Genomic DNA, 7434 nt, shown 5'->3' with positions numbered 1-7434 from the left:
AGTTTTCTGCCATTATTGTTTCAAACAGGTTTCCGATTTCTTGTTGTCTCTCTTCTCCTTCTGGCACCCCCAAGATGCGAATGTTGGCATGCTTGAAGTTGTCCCAGAGGCTCCTTACACTATCCTTATTTTTTTGGATTCTTTTTTCTTTTTGCTGTTCTGATTGGGCACTTTTTGCTTCCTTATATTCCAAATCGATGGTTTGCTCCTTGGATTTATGTACTCTATTATTGAAGCTGTGTAAATTATTCTTTATTTCAGTTAATGCCTCCTTCAATTCTAACTGTGCATCCATGATTTCTGACTGGTACTTTTTTATGCTCTTGAGGCCCTCCCTAAGTTCACTGAGGTTCTCACTAAGTTCATTGAGCATCATTATATGCAGTATTTTGAACTCAGCATCTAGGTTGCTTATCTCCCTTTCGCTTAGTTCTTTTCTTGGGGTTTTGTTCTGTTCTTTCATTTGGGACCTGTTTCTTTCTCCTCATTTTGGCTGCCTCCCTGTGTTTGTTTCTGTGTATTACTTAATGAGAGGTATGGGGCTCGCTGAGACCAGATGCTGCTCGTTTGAAAGAATTTAGGAAAAACCTGAAGCAGGATCCAAGACAGGCCAATCCTATGGTTAAGCAAGTGGCAACAGCTTGGGTGGGCCTGAAAGTTGGGTGGGGCAGGGCGGGGCCTCAGGGAGTCACCAGGGCGGGGCTACCAGTGTGAGCCAGGTTGCTGGAGTCCCAGATATGGCTTCTGTCTGCCCTACCCCGGGAAGGGCTCACCAAAGGAACAAAGGCCTCTGACAGCACGTTTGTCCCGGAGAAAGCCCCCTCTCCAGCCCTCGCTCCAGTGCCAAACAGCTCAGTTCTTCCCTGTATGTCTCTGGTGCCCCTTGAGCTGCCTCCCCTCCAAGCTTAGAGGGAGAGAATCCGATAAGTCCATGCGCTGGCCCTTTAAGGAGCTGCCTGGGGCTCCAGCCTCGTCAGCCTCCCTGAGCCTCAGTTCCCGCTGGTTTTTCCAGCCAGAAGTTACGGGATTCTCTTCCTGGCACTGGAACCCTGAACAGGGCACCTGGTGTGGGACAGGGACCCCACAGTCCTCAGGAAGGACCTTCCCAGCTGAGGTGTCCTCCTGATTTTTATCCGCCACACGTGAGTGTGGGAGCAGCCCGTCGAGCCACCGTCGCGCCGCTGCCCCTCCTACCAGTCTGGATGTGGCTGCTGCTTTAATTCCGTAGGTGTAGGACTTCCATTCAGCTTGATTTCAGGCGGTTTTGAATGATGGTTGTTCTGTAGTTCAGTTGTAACTTTGATGTGGTTGTGGGAGGACGTGATACCGCATTTACCTACCCGCCATCTTGACCGGAAGTTGAGATTATTTTCAATAAATCCCACTTTGCTTTACTTTCATTTTTGTTGGCCTTAAAGTCTTTTCTGTGCCGACAAGAAGAACCAAAGTCCTAGGCAGTAACCTCAGTTGGTAACAATACTTAACCATTCTGGTTGTAAAAAGTCACTTTCTGCTTGGAATCTGACTGAAATAAATGTCCACAATCCAACATTCTAGGCTTCCTGTGCAGTAACATGGAATCTGGGAAACACAGGGTATTATTTTGAAATCGATTCATTTTCAGTTTTGTTTGGGCTGGATCATTGTTAGGGTAAGCATTCTTACCTTTTCTTATCTCAAATGGAAATTGAAAGAATATTTAGTTGTTTTTTTAAAAATTTATTTTAATTTTTAGAGAGAGAGGGGAAGGGAGAGGGAGAGAGAGAGAAACATCGATGAGAGAGAACGTTGATTGGCTGCCTCCTGTATGCCCCCCAATGGGGATCCGGCCCACAACCTGGGCACGGGTGCCCTGACCGGAAATCGAACTGGCCACCTCTTGGTGCATGGGGTGATACTCAACCACTAAGCCACACCAGCTGGGCAAGAATATTTAGTTTTTAAAAGCCACTTAGATAAGAAAAAGTTGCAGACACTGAAGGTATGTGGAATTGCTATCTGGAGAACTTCCTATATCTACTAAATATCAACATTCATGGCTTTTGCTTCTAATGGACAGTCAGCATTTGGACTTCGTCTGTGAACTACTTATTTCCCACATTAATAATGCATCTCTTAGGGCCAGATGGGTGAATGAAAGTAAGCTCTTCAATTGCTCATCTTCATTGATAAATCCATCTGTTTCATAATGATAGAACATCAAAGGCAAACAAATTCAATGCATGGACTATTTGGTGTGTACACAGAGGAAGCTTTTCAGTTGCCCTAAGTGACCAAGAAAATATGCAATACTAACAGAACTTTCCAAAGTTTCCACCTGAGAACACTCTAGCAAGATAATTGGAAGCAGAGAAAATAGATGATCATTTGATTCATATGAGCCATAAGGTACTGAATTTGATCTAGTTCTAGTACATTAAAATTGTAATAGCTTTGTTTTAACTAGATTTTAGACAAGGTCGTAAAAAATCAATTACTGAATTACTGAATTGCATTGTTAGGAAGTGGGCAGGGCTCTTTGCAGCAGTACACTGAGCACACAATTAACTGACAAAGGGACTCAAGGGTCACTCTGGGACTAAAACTCATTCACTTACACAATGGACAAGTCCCTTCTTAGGATGTTGGTTTGTGGGAGGTGATCTAGAGTATAGGTGTGTGCCAACGACAGTCCCTTTAATTCTATCCCCCCACATTATTAATTAATTCTATCCTTTTGAATTTCTACTTTATTTTGTTCTTTTACAAATTTGTATTACAAAACTCCAATTTATTGTATGAGTATTGATAAGCTTTTTCAACATACACATTCTATTTATTTACATGCAGAATCTCTAGTCAGGGTTAGTGAAATTTACGTAGTGGTATATGTCTTTCAGTTCCCACCCATCAGAAATACTTAACAAATGTTCCCATATATTATTATGAAATTATTCCTGAAGAAAGTACTTTCATGGATGTGTCTAATTGATGCATATTTTTAGGTGTACAGAATTCTGGAGAACAGTCCAACTGACAGGGGTCCCCAAGTAATGGGAGATAAGTGTTGCTGCTTACTGAGATGTTTCTTGGGATGACGGCCAGGATCACTTTGAAGAAGAAAACAGAATAAAATCAGGTTTACGTGGTGCTGGAGTCACAAAAGCCCATTATGATGATTTTATTTAATGTTTGTCCTATAGTCTGTAGTGGTCTGTAATATAATATATGCCCTGATGGATCTTTTGTGTTTTGGTGAGCAGGTGTCTGTATTCACGAAGGAAGTGGTTAATAGAGAGCAGAAAGGATCTACAGAGCATGGCTGTAGATGGCATGGGAAAGGTGGACAAGGTCCAGTGCAGTAATTAAGCTCCTCCCTCTGACTTATTTCTCTTCTTCCTCCTCTGTTGCTATTAATTTAATATGATTACTAATGTCTGGCATTTCTCTCTTGTATCATTTATTCAACAAATAGTGTCACTTAGTGTGCTGGTGGTAAGGAAAACTCAGTATAATTCAGAGCATCTTCTAAAAGCTATATGGATAGCATAAATAATATATTCAAAAAGGAAAAAAAAAAGAAAAGAACATCCTGAGGTGAACAGGGAATGTTTCATGGAGAAGGTGGGCATAGACTTGAAAGTTGGAGAGGCAGGGAGGAGAAGGGGTCCTCCAGGTCAGTGGATCAGCAGGAGAAGAGGTGTGAGGAGGGTGAGACAGGTGCTCTGACACGGAGGTGAATGAGCCATTTTAGCTGAGTCTAAATATATACAAGAAAGTGGAGAGATGTGAAGATAAAAAGCAGGGTGAAGGAATCAGATGGAGTACTTTGAAAGCTAGAATATGAAATTTGACCTTTATTTACAGGAAAGAATGGATCCATTATGCAAGTTAATTATTGAGCACTTAAGTAGCAGGTACTGGAATAGACAGGGAGATACTGAAGGATCAAGAACACACAGCCACTTCCCTCTCAGTGAGTCAGTCACCAGGGTGGGGTGAGCGGGTGCACCAGGTCAATGCAGATTTAGATTTGACACCTATGCCTGGCTTGGGGCCACTCAGCAACAAGCACGGGGCACAAGGAGGCCAGCTGCCTGCCTGGGGCTGCAGACCCCTGAGAGTTTGAAGAAAGATGGCAGCTGCAACTGAGGGTGTTGAAAGAGCCTAAGGGGGTGAACTAGTTGTGTGGGACGAGGTTTCACGGAGTCATCAGCACAGGCGGAGCAGAGTTCACCAGGTTAATGCAGATTCAGATTTGGTGCCTCTTGCACCTGCCTGCACCTGCCTGCACCTGCCACTTAGGGAGAGGGCACAGCCAGGAAAAATGGCGGCTGTCCCTCCAGCTTTGGCCCTGAAGCCACACAATGCAGTTTTTCCCATTGGCTCTGACATTATTCAAGTTGCTGTTCCTTTGCTGGAGTCTAGGGTGAGTGTTTGTGAGTGAGTCTGTGTGCAGGTTCTTTAAGAAGACGCCTGGGTTTCCAGCCACCTTCGGTCTCACCTGGAGGGAATCCTCACTGATTTTCACAGCTGAGTGTTGAGGGGACTCCTTTTCCTGACACTGGTGCTCTGGGCTGGGGAGCTCACAGTAGGGCCAGGACCCCTCCCTCCACAGCTGAGCTCTCTCTCCTCACTCTGATCCCCGAGGTGGGACCAACACGTGCAGCGTCTCAGCCCCTCCTGCCAGTCTCCACGTGGCTTCTCCTTTATATCTTTAGTTATAGGAGTTCTGCTCAGCTAGTCTCCAGGAGGTTCTCCAGGTTGACTGTTCAGTAATTTAGTTGTAATTTGATGTGGTCACAGGAGGAGGGAGCACAGCATTTTCCTGCTCTGCCACCTGGGCCAGAACGCCCACAGCCGCTTCCCTCAAACAGGCAGCACCAAGGCCCCAAAGAGTTCTGGAGGTGGGGCTGATGTTTTCCAGAGAGAAACCCCCGTGCTGTTCATGCTGGATTAGGATGTAGGGAAACTGGAGGCAGGCAAGACCTTCACTCAGAAGTATGAGCAGGTGGAGTGAGATCAGGGCCAAGAAGCGGATGAGGTAGGGCGGGTGCCTCCTGGCTTGAGAGCAGGGGTCTGGGGCTGCCTCCTTCCTCTCATCCCAAGCTCTTCTTCCCTCCATGGTTCCCTCATCTAACAAACATGCTGCTGCCCCTCAGTTTGCTTTTTAGGGTAGTCATTTGCAAAATTTTTACATTACTCTTTAGGCTGTAAGAAGTATAAAATAGTGATCTTTCTCTCTCTCTAAATGTCTTGATTATAAATTGTCCTTAAAAAAAACTTTATTGTGCTCATGGCTAATCCTTTGAGTTAGCATTTAAACACTTTATAGGTGAGGGCTATGTTTTCCATCTCTTTGATAGGTTCCCACAGCAGCGTGTTCCCCATACATCTTTGGTGCCTGACATATTTCCCAATGAGATAAAAGATTCAGAACCTACTGGCAGACACAAACAAGACTCAGTAAACACTAAATACAAACTTACTTATCTTTTTGGAAATATAAATTAAAACCTCTGTGTGCGTATATTTTTATCCCATCTTCTCTCAGTAATCAGTGCTGAATTCATGGTAAAATTATTTGCAATCCGGAAAACACCCAGCAGCTTCTTGGCCTTTTATTATTGTCCTAAAATGACACCGCCCTTTCTCGTTCAGTTTGCTGGCAACACACTTGTTAGGGGTCATCCACTCAGGATGGGCGTGCTTTCTTCATAAAAACCAACGAACATGTGGTTGTCCTATCAGCTTTTGATCTTGTTTTATATTCTAACAGTGTTCTTCAAGAGGATGCATGGGTCAGTTGTGACACACCCAGTGCCTTCAGCTCTTCCTCAGTACCCTGTGACCTTGTAGGTCTCTAGTTTCTCCAGGCCCGTGCAGTACAGCTTTGCAGGAGTAATCTGTGGGACAGATTTCCCCGACACTCATGGGAGTGGTTCCTGGGGTACTGCTGAAATAAGCATTTTCAAAAGCCTCCATGGGAGAATGAGATATGGTAAAAGACTTCACTTGCATAGAGTTACATTCCTGGCGTTGTCAAGTCCCGGTTCCTTAGTCTAGTCCTGAAAGAGGGGTAGCTGGGCATTTAGCTGAGCTAGAATCAGGGCCAATGTCCAGAGTTTTTGTTCCATGGTGTAACATCAGGCATCAGGCTAGATTCAATCGGTCAGTCCATTGTATGGGTCCCATGTGGCTTACACGTGGAATGTTCTCCCTGCACCTGGAGTCCCAAGAAGGCAAGCAAACCAAGAGATTGAGAGAGGGCACTTCTTTTGTTCAGGAGTTTATGTATCTCAGGTTTCATGGTTTTGTAGTGGCTATGCCTATTCTGGCCACTGACTTGTTCCCAAGTGTGACTGACAGGTAGGCACCTTCCCACATCACCCAGACCCCACTAGGCCTGCATCTAAACTGCCTTTGTCCAGTCCCTTCCCCATCAGTCTTTGGGAAATAGACCTGGAGAGTGTTTACTGCAGCTTTCTGACAAAGCTGCAAAAATGGCATGCCTATATTGTCTAGTCTTTCCTGTTGCTTCTTTCCTGTTAGATAATAACCAGATTATTATAACAGTATCAATGGGACAGTCTAAAAGGACTTTGGAGATGGGCGTCTACAAGGTTAATGTGAGGGTGTAGGTGCTGTGTGTTTCACCTCTGCCTGACCATGAGAGTTGGGGGCAGTAGCTGTTGAATAGGGAGGTCTGTAGGGGTTCCCACCAGGTGCTCTGGCCCCACCCACCCTCTACGGGCGTCAGCATCCAGTCTTCTAACACTCTTTTTGCTTTGTTTTTAAACAGAACTCTTTTGAATATTTGTATTCTTTTAAAAGATTGATTTATTCTATCCACTTTATGTCACATGAGCGATTTTTCATTTAATGTGAGCTACTGCTCTGTTTCTCATATTGATGGGGATTTGTCTTTAGAATTAATTTCAGTCATTTCTTTCCTTTGTGTCTTTAGCAACTCACAAACATTACTTGGAAAGACTAATTTTCATGATTTATTGGATCTTTTGAAAACCATTAACATCTATTTCTATTCCATAATTATTTTACTTAAAAGATTATAAAGTTACATATTTTTCTTACTTAGAAGTGAACATAGAAAAGTGTCATCCTGTTTATGTGATAAATGCAGGTTAAAAAAAAAAAATCAGGATTCATTGTCCTGTCCACATATTTCACTGGGTTTTCTTCAGGCTTTGCAAACACAGGAGCAACACTTTCTTTTCTTCCCCCCTTTAAACCTACCAGAGGGAAGATAGAGCCCCAAACAGGTTTTCAATTAGCTTAGTCTTTCTTTTTTAAATGACCTAACAAGAGTGTTGCCTGAAAGCCTTCTCCCTTAATGCTGGAGGGATGAACCATGCCTGGCACATTGTGTTGCTTTGCATGACATCTTCTTCTGCACAAGCATTCTGAAGTGACTGTGGATGGATGAACTGTCGT

The sequence above is a fragment of the Molossus molossus genome, unplaced genomic scaffold (genome assembly GCF_014108415.1).
Source record: "Molossus molossus isolate mMolMol1 unplaced genomic scaffold, mMolMol1.p scaffold_m16_p_16, whole genome shotgun sequence".
Taxonomy (NCBI): domain Eukaryota; kingdom Metazoa; phylum Chordata; class Mammalia; order Chiroptera; family Molossidae; genus Molossus; species Molossus molossus.
This window is presented reverse-complemented; position numbering follows the sequence as displayed.